The 15,470-nt window shown below is 40.4% G+C and overlaps 1 protein-coding gene across 12 annotated transcripts in view; it reads left to right on the forward strand.

Moving 5' to 3' along the window:
• The first annotated feature begins 3,526 nt into the window (after nt 1-3,526).
• enox2 (ecto-NOX disulfide-thiol exchanger 2) overlaps nt 3,527-15,470 on the forward strand; it is a 248,762-nt gene continuing 236,818 nt past the window's right edge. For 2 of the 12 annotated variants that reach the window (XM_027165134.2, XM_047819523.1), the window contains exon 1: nt 3,528-3,650. The gene's annotated coding sequence lies outside the window, so the exon portion shown is untranslated. Of the gene's footprint in view, nt 3,651-5,105; nt 5,146-5,673; nt 5,778-7,986; nt 8,042-8,127; nt 8,146-8,294; nt 8,498-15,470 lie in introns of those variants that run through there. The other 10 variants (XM_047819518.1, XM_047819519.1, XM_027165136.2 and 7 more) reach the window with 10 other exon arrangements.

Consider the following 15,470-nt stretch of genomic DNA (forward strand, 5'->3'; position numbering starts at 1 on the left):
TTTGCTGTTTTAATGATTTATGGCATGATCTGCTGTCAAACAATCCTGCCATAATGTGATTAAGCAAAGAAAATGTGATTAAACAAGCCAGCAGACACGATCGTTTGACATCTGGAGTGTGCAAATATGGATTTGTGAAAGGATGACTCTAAAGGATGCTGTAAAAGATATATAATGTAGAAAATGAACTGGGGGTAATATTAGACATTCACAAATCAGCATCTGGATCTGAAGCACCTGAGATCCATTGTCTTTCCTGGAGACTCTTGCCATAAATGGTCTTTTACATAAAACTTCACCTTAGAAACAAAAGCATTTTTCTTTGTCAGTTCAATTCAATTCGGTTGAGTTTTATTTGCATAGTAAATGGACATTGTCTCAAAGCAGCTTTACAGAACATAAGAAATAAGAAATATATTGATAATTATATATTGAAAGATTAATATAATACACAAGTTCAAGATTAATATTAAACTTATATTTAAATGTGTTTGTATTTATCCCAAATGAACAATCCTGTGGTAACTGAGGTGACTGTGGTGAGGAAAGACTCGCTTAGATGGAACAGGAAGAAACCTTGAGAGAAACTAGACTTAAAAGGGAACCTCATCCTCATTTGGGTGACACTAATAAATTGTTATAAACATCAGAGACTGTTATTATGAATGATGTTTTTAAAGTCATATACAGTCTGATAATTGCGTATTGATGAGGAGGTTGTTGTCCACATGTAGTTGGCATCTCTTCTTTGAATGTCTGAAATCTCATTAAATGGAATCCATTTCAAGCTGGTACAATCTCTAGATGCCTCAGGATCCTCGCAGATTTTGGCCTCTTCTCACTAAAGGTCCATAATCTTCATGACACGGAACACAACTGGAGCTGGATCATTTCTCAATGTCTCGGGATGGGTAGAAAAACAGAAGCAAGTGGAGAGTTAAATAACAACATTTTATAGAATCCATTTTTATTAGGTTGAATAAGTTGATAACCAGTCATCAGTAATCAGGATAGTGGTGGATCCAGAGCTATTTCCCTGAATACTGGGCACAAGAATGGAATAAAGCCTGGATGGGATGCCGTTACAGCACAGAATAAAGTTGACAGTATTGAAACACACAAAGATTTGTAATGAATGTCTTGAATTAGAGTTGGAAAACTGATCAGAGCAGAAGATACCTATCTGCTTGTGGGTGGATTCTTTCTTTAATGTCTGGCCACCCAGTGGCAATAATTTAAAATCTTCTCATATTAATGTTAACAATTCTGTATCTCAGAGGGCTGGTTATGGTTAGAATGTTTGCACCTCTGGTGTTGAAGGATCTATTCCTGCCTTTGTGTAGGATAAGCAGAAAATTAATAGTTGGAATTCTGTATGGTATCAAAGATATAATGTTTCCACACTGTTTATACCCCAAACATGTTGAGCATTTGTTTTCAAGAAACATGTTTTCTCAAGTTATATTGGTGTGATTAAGTGAGTGATTGAGTGACTGATTGAGTGAGTGATTGAGAGAGTGAGTGAGAGAGTGAGAGAGTGATTGAGAGAGTGAGTGAAATAGATTGAGAGAGTGAGTGAGTGAGTGAGTGATTGAGTGAGTGAATGATTGATTGAGAGAGTGATTGGGACAGTGATTGGGAGAGTGAGTGAGTGATTGACTGAGCGAGTGGTTGACTGAGCGAGTGAGTGAGTGAGTGAGTGAGTGAGTGAGTGAGTGAGTGAGTGAGTGAGTGAGTGAGTAAGATTGTAAGTGATTGATTGAGAGAGTGAGTGAGATTGTGAGTGAGTGAGTGAGTGAGTGAGTGAGTGAGTGAGTGAGTGAGTGAGTGAGTGAGTGAGTGAGTGAGTGGTTGGCTGAGTGGCTGAGTGAGTGAGTAAGTGAGTGAGTGGTTGGGTGAGTGAGTGAGTGAGTGAGTGGGAGAGAGAGTGAGTGAGTGAGTGAGTGGGAGAGAGAGTGAGTGAGTGAGTGAGTAAGTGAGTGAGTGGGAGAGAGAGTGAGTGAGTGAGTGGGAGAGAGAGTGAGTGAGTGAGTGAGTGAGTGAGTGAGTGAGTGAGTGAGTGAGTGAGTGAGTGGGAGAGAGAGTGAGTGAGTAAGTGAGTGAGTGGGAGAGAGAGTGAGTGAGTGAGTGGGAGAGTGAGTGGGAGAGTGAGTGAGTGAGTGAGTGAGTGAGTGAGTGAGTAAGTGAGTGAGTGGGAGAGAGAGTGAGTGAGTGAGTGGGAGAGAGAGTGAGTGAGTGAGTGGGAGAGAGAGTGAGTGAGTGAGTGAGTGAGTGAGTGGGAGAGAGAGTGAGTGAGTGAGTAAGTGAGTGAGTGGGAGAGAGAGTGAGTGAGTGAGTGAGTGAGTGGGAGAGTGAGTGAGTGAGTGAGTGAGTGAGTGAGTGAGTGAGTGAGTGAGTGAGTGAGTGAGTGAGTGAGTGAGTGGGAGAGTGAGTGGGAGAGTGAGTGAGTGGGAGAGTGAGTGAGTGGGAGAGTGAGTGAGTGGGAGAGTGAGTGAGTGGGAGAGTGAGTGAGTGAGTGAGTGGGAGAGTGAGTGAGTGAGTGGGAGAGTGAGTGAGTGAGTGAGTGGGAGAGTGAGTGAGTGAGTGAGTGGGAGAGTGGGAGAGAGAGTGAGTGAGTGGGAGAGTGAGTGAGTGAGTGGGAGAGTGAGTGAGTGAGTGAGTGGGAGAGTGAGTGAGTGAGTGAGTGGGAGAGTGGGAGAGAGAGTGAGTGAGTGGGAGAGTGAGTGAGTGAGTGAGTGGGAGAGTGAGTGAGTGAGTGGGAGAGTGAGTGAGTGGGAGAGTGAGTGAGTGGGAGAGTGAGTGAGTGAGTGAGTGGGAGAGTGAGTGAGTGAGTGAGTGGGAGAGTGAGTGAGTGAGTGGGAGAGTGAGTGAGTGGGAGAGTGAGTGAGTGGGAGAGTGAGTGAGTGAGTGAGTGGGAGAGTGAGTGAGTGAGTGAGTGGGAGAGTGAGTGAGTGAGTGAGTGAGTGGGAGAGTGAGTGAGTGAGTGAGTGGGAGAGTGAGTGAGTGAGTGAGTGAGTGGGAGAGTGGGAGAGAGAGTGAGTGAGTGGGAGAGTGAGTGAGTGAGCTCCCGATGTGACCCTGTGTAGGATCAGCGCTACGGCAGATGGATGGATGATTAATCCTGAGTGGTTTATGGATCACTCACTAACAATATTTTATATAACTTTACCACTAAACGTCTTATGATTTTTCAAATTCGTTTAATTTATTTTAAAACGCGTTGAGGTGAAATAATTAATTATGACGATCTAATGGAGTGTCTAATCACTCTATTAGACATGAATTAAAATATTCCACATTTGAAACCTTACTGTATATAAATCACACGATACACTCCTGATTTGTGTTTTAAATAGTTTGTACTGCCCGTAGATGGAGCTACAAGCTGCGTTGCTTGTGAACACAACACGCTGAATCCCAAATAACACTGATTTATAAATCTAGTGCACTAGCTAGGGCGCATCTTCGAATGATACTTAGTGCACTCTTGTAGGAGCCTGTGTTGTAATAGGACACGGCCTGAGCTCCACATTCCCACAATGCCTTTAGTGTTTACATGGGCACTGACAGCGCCGTTGCTGCTCAGAGCAGCTTGCCTAGTAACCAAGCGGAAGTTGAGGAGTCTTTCTCGCCGGTGGAAAAGTTACGCCGTGAGTAGAGCACTGTGTTATTGGATACGTTAATAAGAATATTAGAGTTAATAGCGAGAGAAAGGAGATCGTATTACAAGGTGTTTTAACTACGTACTGAATCCTTTAAGCGACTGTGAGTGTCAGTCTGTTAGCATGCTGGCTAAAAACGGACATGCGCGTGAAGTTGAGTTTATTCTAATTATTATTATTATTTATTTATTTATTTATTTATTTACATACCGTGGCTCGTGCTGCCGTTTTGCTGTCTAGGAAACTCTTCTCATTTAGACTGAGGTTAAACCGAGACTATGTCGCTGCATGGTTTTCTGAACGAAAGTTTTATTCTGTTTATTTTCCTGTTAAACTAGCTACAGTTTTCGTCTCGCGCTTAATTAAGCCACGCCCACTTCCACCATTTAAACTCGTACTCATTTAACAACGCTCCCACAAATAAAGCGCAAAAGTACAATATTATCTCATTTAAAGAACTGCCGGTGAATAACAAAAAGACGAAAAGATGTAGTGTAGCTCGAAATAGACAACAAGACGTTGTTGTTTTTTTTAATTAGTTAATAAACGCTCACTTAAAGTCGCGAGATGACGCCACGGGCTAATTTGCATATTCATTATTCCCTCGTGGTAATTTTCATATCAAAACTAAGAAAGAAACTAAACTTTCATACAAAATCAACTGCATAGAAAATTTAATAAAAATTGTAAGAGGAAAAAATACAATGAAGTCATTACCAGTATTTTCAGATGCAGTTTAAAAAAAAAAAAAATATATATATATATATATATATATATATATATATATATATATATATATATATGACGTGACATACGGCTAAGTACATACTCAGAATTCGTTCTCTGCATTTGACCCATCCAAAGTGCACACACACAGCAGTGAACACACACACACCGTGAACACACACCCTTAGTGGGCAACCATTTATGTTGCGGCACCCGGGGAGCAGTTGGGGGTTCGGTGCCTTGCTCAAGGGCACCTCAATCGTGGCCGGCCCGAGACTCGAACCCACAGGAGTTACGAGTTACGAGTTACGAGTCAGACTCTCTAACCATTAGGCCACGACTGCCCCATATTTTTGGTTGTCATCATCCTGATACCCATTCTAGATATCTGATTAGGGCCATCTCCAATTTTTTAATGTATGCAAATATATGTGTATTTAATTAGACAAAGCCTAATTTGCATAAATACGTGTAATTGTATGATCCTTAGCCCCCCTTATTGTTCACACATTCTCCCCATTTACATGCTGGTTTCTTCTGGGTTCTCCTGTTTCCTCCCACCTCCCAAAATCATGTCAGCTTAGCCAATTTCAGCTAATCCCTGTTAAACCATTGAACATCTATCCGCCTGCACAACCTCCTTTTCACTGTAAACAGTGGCAGCACATATTCTTTGTAAATGAATTAAAATAACACCAGCTGTTTTTCCTTCTGTAGATATTTCACTGCCAGTCTATTCATAGCTGCCAACTAATTAGTAAGTGGAGCAATTACTTACTGCACAACACCAAACTGGAACATACATTTGTGCTATGGAGTTTGGAGATAATATTGCAAATAAATTCTTCCCTTCAATAACAGCAACAGAAAAAAACTTTCAGGTAGGCGTCGGTGATGTGGCAAAGATATTGAAAACGTTTAAACGGGACGGTTTTATGGAGGAAGCAGGATGTATTGCTGTCACTCAGCTTCTTTTGCATTCATATTCGCCCCCCCACTGTGAGGTGGACCAGAGTTTATTCCAAGTCTCCCATCACAAATCACCAACAGAGTACCTGCAGTCTGAAAGCTAGAGCCAGGGATCATGCTGCTAAATGTAGGCAAGCGTTTTCATGCTGAGTATGCACTGAGTTTGACAGGTTCACCTGAAACACGTCTGCTTGTGAGGCGGGATTTTGACCTCCTCAGTCACGGCAGTAATTTTTTTTATCTTGCCGCATGGCCGGCTGCACCGCCTTTCTATTCCATCAGATTTTATACTCCCATGCATCCTTACTATTTTCAGAGAGCAGAGGGTGGCGAGTGACGCAGAGAGCAGGAGTGTCATCCGCACGGGCGTCATGTCCACGCTGCCGTTCCTCATGGAAAACTCTAGCATCCTAGCAACACGTGAGAAACACACTCGCTGCTTCCAGCACATGGCTGTCAGGCTTCCTCAAACTGATTCTCCAGGCAGCTGTTTACATGGAGTCTGATCCAAGCTGGGTTTACAGCGAGGTCGCACTTTTGTTTGTTTCACAGTTGAGAGTTGTATATCAATGCATGTCATCTTAGAAACCAAAGAAAATGCTTTGGTTGTGTCTTTAGGAAAATTCATTTAATTTCCTCAAAGATTCTATGTATGATCATAACAACAGCATGTTTTCCAAGGAGAAAACTTAGAGGAACGTGTATGGAAGAAATGATCTGGATTGCAGAGTGATAGAAACTCTTTGACTTTTGGCTTTGAGTTCAATCCCAGGACCAAAAAGCTGCATCTGAGGCTAAATTGAATGCACTGTGTATAACTGGCTGAAATGTAGATGTCTTGCATAGATAGTTCTCATGTATGATGGGGTTTGTTTGTTTGTTTGTTTGTTTATTCATACATGCTGCAGCTCTGTGTGCTTTGGTCAGCTTCCCTCGAACTCTCTATTAAATATATTGTTCAAATGCAGTGGCTCAGGCATTGAGAACTGACAAAGAGGCTTTTTTTGGGTTCACATAATCTACGGCAATTATTTTGTCACATATACATTACAGCACAGTGAAATTCTTTATTTGCAACTTGAGGAGGTTGAGGTCAGAGCACAGGGTGAGCCATGATACAGCATCCCTGGAGCAGAGAAGGTTAAGGGCTAACAGTGCTTGGGCTTGATCCCCGATCGTCCGATCAACAATCTAGAGCCTTAACCACTTGAGCCACCACCGATGGGACATCACCGATGGGCTTTTTGTATAATCTAGGCTTTGATGTCTCCCTGTTTCACTGACACATAATCCACATCCCTCTTGTGTGCTATGAATGTAGTATATCACCTGCATGAATCCTGAGCTTATGTGTTTCCTTTGGGTTCTCTGGCTTTCTTCATCCTCCCAAAAAAAAAATGCGATAGATTTGTCTCGAATGTGCATGCATGGTGTCCTGTAACGTACAATACACGGCGTATTCCAACCTCATACTTATCGTTCCCAGGAAAAACACACGAGCAGGTCGAAGCACTTCTTACAGATGAATGAATGAACGTTTTTCTCGTATCCATTTTTCACCCACTCCCTCTCTTTTCGGTGATTGTTCTTCCAACTACACCGGCAAAAGTTGTAACGGTGCCTCAAGGCCCGATGTGGTTCTTTGACGCAGACCCATTTTATTAATCCAATATGATATTAGAAGAGCTAAAGTGGCCCAGTGACAGTGTGATTAAAACGGACCTGAAGTAGGGTAATACATAATTGGTGTGACGGAACTAATATCAGCCGAGTCCTTCTTCAAGAGTGACACATTCATTTGCTGGGTGAGGATAGTAGGTGTGTGTGTGTGTGTGTGTGTGTGTGTGTGTGTGTGTGTGTGTGTGTGTGTGTAAGTGTGAAATGAGGGGAAATAGACTGCTCAGCAGAGCTGGAGGAGTGAGTTGTTTCACTGCCCTTCTATTAGAGTGATTTCAGAGCACTGGAGCACACCCTTTTATAATCCCCGAACAAAGTGATTTTGCTTATATTTTTAAACTGCTGCACTGTCAATAGCCTCAGGTTACATTTGGAGAATGAAGGTTGGTCATTTAGTCATTGCCCTAGTATTGTATGTATTTGAATGAAATCTATAGTGTTGATTCGCTCTTTATCAGATAACCGTCTGAATGACAAGGAGCTGAAACTAATCTGGGAGCTTCAATTTGGTACAGCACACATCATACAAGATATACAGTTATTATATAGATCGAGGTCGAAATCATAACGATGCTAGCGGTCTGCTAACATACCTTTCTTCATCATCATGATCATCTTTTTTTTTCTTTTTTCTTTTGGTAGTGTAGAGATTTTACTGAGCAGCTTCATGCTGCACAGAAGCTTCAAGCATCTTATCATGTGCTATCCATATCTACTCAAAGCACACTCTCTACTGGTGTCCCACAAGGCACAGCACTAGATCTTCTTCTATTGTCCCTCTATTCCCAACGTGAGACAATAGTTAGGGATGTCCCGTCTGCTAATTTTATTATTCAAATATCCATAAAAGGTGATGAATGATATTTGGAATAATCGCTGGGAGGCTGGAAGGGATCTTTATTGTAGCATAATTTTCCACCGCAATTAAACTTTTCTTTCATATGTTTCACAGAGAACATCCAGAGGAATAATCGACAGAAATCTGAACTGTAGAAGCCTTACTGAAGGTCAGCTCAATATGTCAGACTGTAATCTTCAGTGCTACCAGAAAGAAAAATGACGTTTTTAACGGCGACACACACTTGAACTTCTACTTCGTTACAGTGCTGCTGTTTGTATCAAAGTTTTGCCAGATGTGATTTTTTTATTCCTTATTGTATTCTCTGGACATTGAGCTACAGTAGATACTGAAATAGTGATTTCTGTGATTTCAACCACCCGTGCACAACACTAGTAATATCCTTTCCTTTCCTCCCTCAGACACTCAGGTTTCAGCTCATGTCTTAGCACGTCTGGGAGATATGTCATCTCAGACGGCCGCTCATCATCCCGGTCTTGAAATTCCAGCAAGGCAGAGCTGTGAGTGTCCGAGATGCATCACGATAAACTTGGATACTTGGACCTCCACCTCTGACTGATCAAACCTCGCGCTGGCTCGACGGCTTAACACACCGTCCCTCAAGGTACCAGAATGATATTCATCAAGACTCAGGACTTTGTCCTGGCACCTTTGTGTTAGAATGAACTTTCCCTGAGTCACTGAGTCACTGCCTTGTCTTCAAAGACTGATGAATTAGCTCTTTACTAAGCACTACATCCTGGAGGAGAAAAAAGTGCTTTTTTTTCATGGTTGAACAAGTCGTCTCTAACAGGGATTTTGCTCGATGGTATTCTCAGGCCTTGACTAGAAAGCCTTTGTTTATTTCTTTATTTTACCTAGCACGAGGATATATATTTGATGGAGACTATACAGTGAGACTACTCACTATTTACATTGACATATCCCAGTTCCCACCATTTCTGACATTTCAGCGGATCATACTGGTATCCATACTATATCTATTTCTGATTCAGTCCTGATCCCCATAATCAACACACTTCGAAGCCAACAAACACGACAGTCTTTGCAATCTTCTTCCAGGAGCTTATCCAAGAGTATGCTTTTTCACCATCGTTGTAGGCACAGCGGGAGGTTTTTATTCTCCACTTGCACTGCTTTCATGCTGCTCTTTTGATCTACTTTTAATGAAGAAGATTTCTTTTACTGTAGATTAATCTGTCAGGGTTGAAAATATACTATGTGTGTAGGGGAAGGAAGCTAAGTGAATATGTTATGCCACTTTGTGTGCTGTGGAGGACCTAATAGGCTTTTGTTTGAATACCGACGTGGACTCGCTCATTATGATTCGCATTTCATTCTGAGCGCTTGAGTGTGTGTGGCCACCCTGGAGATACCATCACCACCACCACCACCACCACCTCCACCACCCACAAAGTCTCTTTACGCTTCAGTCTTATTGATGGTTGAATGAATTTTCTAGCTTTATTTACTTTGTCCACTCAGCTCTTCTGAGAGCACTTCTTTGCAGAAAAACTCTCGAAAGTCTCGCACTAAGTGTCTATGCACATAGGAGAGTATATTTAGATGCTCTCCTCTTCATGATACAATGCACCTTCTCACGCTATGTTTGTTATTGGTGTATTAGGGACGTTTTACTGCTGTTACCGGTATTGGATATCGTCATATATAACACTCATTTACTCATACTTTTCAAAAAAAAAAAGAAGAAGAAAAAAAGATTTTGATATCTAATTCAAAAACAAGGTGCCAAAGTTACCACAATACGATGACATCAAGGTAACGAAATGACCACACAAAATGGCCTCAATCTAGATTTGTAAGTTTTATCGATGGCAATCGAAGCAAAGCAGACCGTAAACTGTGCACTCTGACAAAATATCAAGAGGATGGAGCTGCATCATCTGCCTGTAACACAAATAGCCTTATTAAACCTCTCACCCATTAAACTCAGCAGGACGATTTCATTACCGGCAACACACAACAGCAACAAAGGTGAGAAACAATGTCCACAGACAATGCTAAGTGATACTGGTCATTAATGGGGAAGGGATTACAAAGAATTGAATACAAAATATTTACTTACAAATGTACAGAGGCATTGTTCGGGAACAAAACCCGCTTTTCACTAGCTAACATTCTAAAGTACAAGCCACTCAAGGCTCACACGTTCTACTACTAAACGGAGATGAACCCCCAGCATGTCATCTCTGTAACACATAAAAGCCCCTTACACCCATATGAATGGAGTGCCATGCTATTAAGAACACTAGACAAGGCTTTTACTCACTAAATACGCTTTTAGGAGTCTGTTGCTGACACCATAGAAAGACTGTAAGATTCTCTGTAATATCTCGCTTTACCTACCTTGATCCAGCCATGAAAATAGCCATTGATGCTGAAAAACTATAAACAAACACACACTTAACGAACACTTTATTAGTGTATTTGTGCTCTTCATGCCCGATAAAAATATAATGCTCTGTGTCGTCCATGATGATTAATATTAATTAGGTTTCTTTAATTGTTCGTAGGGGGGCACGGTGGCTTAGTGGGTAGCACATGCGCCTCACACCTCCAGGGTCGGGGTTCGATTCCCGCCTTGTGTGTGGAGTTTGTATGTTCTCCCCGTGCCTCGAGGGTTTCCTCTGGGTACTCCGGTTTCCTCCCCCGGTCCAAAGACATGCATGGTAGGTTGATTGGCATCTCTGGAAAATTGTCCATAGTGTGTGATTGTGTGAGTGAATGAGAGTGTGTGTGTGTCCTGAGATGGGTTGGCACTCCGTCCAGGGTGTATCCTGCCTCGATGCCCGATGACGCCTGGGATAAGCACAGGCTCCCCGTGACCCGAGAAGTTCGGATAAGTGGTAGAAAATGAATGAATGAGTGAGAGAGTGAGTAATTGTTCGTATTAAAGCAACAATTATACTCAGTCTGAAATATATATCTAATGGCACGTATAAAGATCGTGTCATTTACGATAACTAGTGTTTATAATGCAGTCAAAGATTCTATAATAAGAAATGTCATAGCACCATAACACTATTGTACAATATGCTTGAAAAGAGACACGACCATAAACCCGATTTTATTTCTGAAAGCCTATGGACACCATTCTAGTACAGACACTTGCCTAAAGGACATAACGTGTGATTGAGAGGCTGAGTTTTTCCTGAAAGCTGTACGTTTGACCTACATTACCTCGGAGCACTCGTACATAAACCGTCATGTGAAAAGACTGCGCATTAACCATTCTTTAATGCCTGTCAGACTTTAAAAGCTCATATCAGGTTGCCTCGCAGCCGAGACCCTTCACCAAGCCTTGTTTAAAATATTTATTGCATTGTAGGGGCACCTTATGTATCTGAAACTGTGGGCTGTGCCCTTAATCCTCATCCTCATTCCATTAGTATTATCATGGACAAAGATAATCAAGGCAAAATGGATCCAAAGCCAAGATGTTTGGAAAACCTCGATAATAAAGGGATCCCCAATTTCCTTTTTGAAATACCGTTTTGGGAGGCAAGTGTGAGAGAAGTGACTTCGATGCTCCAGGATTGGAACTGACCACATGATGGAATATTACTCAACACCTAAATGACTTTATTTATTACATGCGCTGCTTGCTCTCTCTCTCTCTCTCTCTCTTTTTTTTTTTTTTGGACAGCCTGTTTTATGCAGTTTGTAACTGTGTCTCATTTTCTTGTTTATTTCCTTTATTGAAAAAATCCTTAGAAGAGTTTTTAGTCATGATTTCTAGGACTCATTTCTACATGGCTCCTTGTCATTGATTCATTTCATATGAGATGCTTCAGTGAGAAAACAACACAACAAAATCTACCAGTGTCCTATTTCAGCTCTTCTATAACATATGGCTATGGCAGCTCTGAGTTTAAGACATCGGGTCACTGCTTGGAAGGTTGTAAGTTTCCCCACTCCTACCAAGGACCCTTGATCCAGGCCCTTATCTCCCATCTGCTCAGTTGTATAAATGTATTAATAAACCATTTTTGAGAGTATCCAAGGTATCAGTGCATTTATAACCACTGACCAACTCCACCGTCACTAATAGTATCAAGGCAGTTGATTGAAAACGCTCTTCTTGTAAAGGTTTCATTACAAATCGCACAGATAATTTATTTCTCTGGAAATTTGATAACATTTTAACATTCAAATAAAATTAACTTGCCCTTTTAGAGGTGTGTCATTAACCATTCCTCATCACGTCACAAGATGTCTGGGTGTGCTGTTACTAGAAAATAATCAACATGGAGGTGTTAATGACTCAACACCACCTCATTGTTGATTTATGTTACACTGTTTTTAATTCCTTATATATATATCGTTTCGCTTAAATACCAATGAGCCACAGTGTATTAACTTGCATTTCTGTTAATTTGGCATAGGACGTGTTCCTGGATAGCCCATCTTCTCTAAAGAAAAACAAACCCATCACAGCTCCAACCACTAACCGGTTTTGAATAGGTTTGCTTGGCAGTCACGTCGAAGACACAATTCAGCTGGAATGAAAAAGACGAGTCCTACCGCGCTTCAGACGGGCCATAAAGTGCGTCCTGAACGAGCTCTGAAAATCCATTAGCCTCTGTTCTTGTCACACGTTTTTGTAAATTTATCTCCTCGAATGCTGTCATTGGGCATTTCCAGGTGGTTTATGTAATACGAACACTCCACACTCTGGCTTTTTTTTTTTTTTTTTTCTGTTTAAAGCATAGAAACAGCAATGAATGTTTGCTTTTCACGTTCAGATGATAATCTAATCAATGATCCATAATGCTTTGCAGAGTGCAAGGGGTGTGTGCGTGTGCGTGTGTATTAATTTTAAAAGCTTCCTGACACCACCAAGTGTACTGCATGGAACTGGCTTTCGAGAAAGCTTTCACTTAGTATTTGCAGCCAATTAATTGTTCACTGAAATAAATGGCATGTCTACCTGCTTTTCTCTTCCACCATTACATTTTGCATTATTACTCAAGCAGGGCAAAGCGATAAACCCAGAAATGGCTAATCTAAGAAGCAGTTTGTATATGTGCAACATCCAAAGATTGTGGTTTGCCAAACTGTGGTCCTTTTGATAAAAATGCAAATATGAAACCCTTGTTCCTCATAGATCCCTAAAGTAAAATAATGAGTTGAAAACAAAAAAAAAAAAAGTTGCGCGGGGATTGCCCTGACATTGAAATGTAATAAAATGAAGGCCAAGATCTCAGTGTGAGAGACAGACAGGGCAATCATCCGCTTTGCTGAAATGTCAGACATAAGGGGAAATTAATGAGCAAGTGGGGGTTTACTCAGATGACATTTCAGCAAATGGCTTAAAAATATGGGTCTGGTGTTCATCCGATTCCTCGGAATATACTTTACGTTAATAGGAACATTATACTTACTGCACCGCATATATACATTTATACGTTGAAAAAGAATCATGTCAATAATAAATGCAACCCTTTCCATGCTTGTGTAAAAAAAAAAAAAAGAACAAACCCTAGGCAAATAATCAACCAGCCTGATGTGCAGTGCACACTGTTACTACCCCAAAGTATGACTGTTTTTGTGTTGGCTTTCTTGTAGACTACAAGAAAATTGACAGCGGATAAATAGTTCCCTCATTTTCTGTTAAAGTTGGGAAGCAAACGTGAAGCGCTTATAGAAAACTCTCACCGTATCAATTATTACGGGTCTAACGATAGACCATGACTTGAACCGTGACGCGTCTTTTCCATTCATTTTGTTCTGTGTAATGCGTTTGCACTGTTTTTCACACTAGGTGTCCCTTTCTGCACAAATACATACAGAGCACACTAGTCACATCATCACTGTGTGTGAAAAGAGAGGCCACAGAAACCGGGTAGTTTAGCCGACTTTGGAGCTCTAGTTGTGCTACACGGAGCTTTTCAGTCATTCTTTTTATTCAAATATTTAAAAAACAAACATTTTAGGATGATTTTATAATCTTTTTTTTTATTTTATGATTCCATAGTAAGTTTTCATTACAATATTAAACTTTTATTTTAAATTTATTTCTGATTTAGTTTTATGCAGACAAAAATGCACTTTGTTTTGCACTGTTTTTTTTCAGTCCTAAATGTTCATTCACATTTTGTTGAAATCTCTATTATTTATTTATTTATTTTTTAATTGTATTTTTTATTAAACCGTGAGCGCAGTATCGTGAATCGAATGGAATACTGACAGGAGAGTATCATTGCTGAGCCTCATTAAATAACAGCATGTTACAATATTAGCAAGAAGACATTAATAGAAACCTGTGATTTGACTTTCCTTCATGTTCTAGTACCGAATATAAAATAAGAGACATGGGCTAAAGTCTGTAAGAGATCATGGTTGTGAGGTGTGGGGATGTGGTAGCCTAGTGGTTAAGGGGTTTGATTACTGATCAGAAGGTTATAGGATTGAATCCCAGGTCTACTAAGCTACCACTACTGGGCCCTTAAGCAAGGCCCTTAACCCTCAATTGCTCTGTTGTATAAAATGAGATACAAAATGGTGTAAATGGGTTAAATAATAATAATAATCGTATCAAATTCCCTTTATACGGTATACATGTTTTTTTTATTGTGCACAACAGTGAAGAACTTTAAGAATCATCACAATAGCCACCGGTGAACTTACAGTGACTCTGAGAGCAACCACACAATTACCTACAATGTCACTGTGTGGATTTTGTTTAACTGGTTTTCGAAAGCTTATAGCCTTGTGCAGTAGAATTTCTGATTGTTAACTTTCTTCTACTGCAAAGGTTGCAACGTGACTCTTTTTTTTTCCTTTTGTGATATCGATGTGCATCAAGGCTTCCTATTGAGCTCATGCGAGGATTCATTGTCCTTGTAATGGCTGCAGTTTATGGATTTGTCTCAGCTAGAGATGGATTACTATCGTCCTGTTTTCTGTTTCTACAGCAGAGCAGCACCGAGTTTGAAAATAGTTTGAACTCCGTGTGTTTGCACTTTAATTAGATGAAATCTGGTACAAGAATGATTTTTATTCCCCCCTCTCATGTTGACACTCGACGATTTATAACTTTCCAAGCACAAGTTTTTTTTTTTATGATCCGCCGTTTCAGAGTGACAGATTTGAATGTGTTTCAGATGAGTTATAAGGCAATATAATAATAATAATAATAATAATAACACAGCAAGGTCTTGATGTTATAGGAAACTAATCGATGATGGTGTGGCGATGGTGAAACCTGACAGGAATAGGATTACTGGTCCTGCATCAAAGTTTCTTAAGAGCTGAATTTCTGAAGTTTTATCCCACAAAAAAAAAACTACCAACAGTTACATTTTTTTTCTTCATTAAATAACGATGCCCTAGTTTTTTTATCAGTTATAGTTATATTTATAGTTATAGTTTCATTTCTGTGAAACAAGTTGTGTTAATATTTTATTAAGGATGAAATGCCTTATTTATCTTATCCTTTCCCCCCCTGAAATTCTCTGGAGGCGCTGTCCAGTGCTGAAATCGTTCTTCTTCACATTCTAGAGATATTATTAGTAAAGTGCTGGTGTAAACCCACATGCTTTATTTAAAAAAAA

Source organism: Tachysurus fulvidraco, chromosome 10 (assembly GCF_022655615.1).
Source record: "Tachysurus fulvidraco isolate hzauxx_2018 chromosome 10, HZAU_PFXX_2.0, whole genome shotgun sequence".
Classification (NCBI taxonomy): Eukaryota; Metazoa; Chordata; class Actinopteri; order Siluriformes; family Bagridae; genus Tachysurus; species Tachysurus fulvidraco.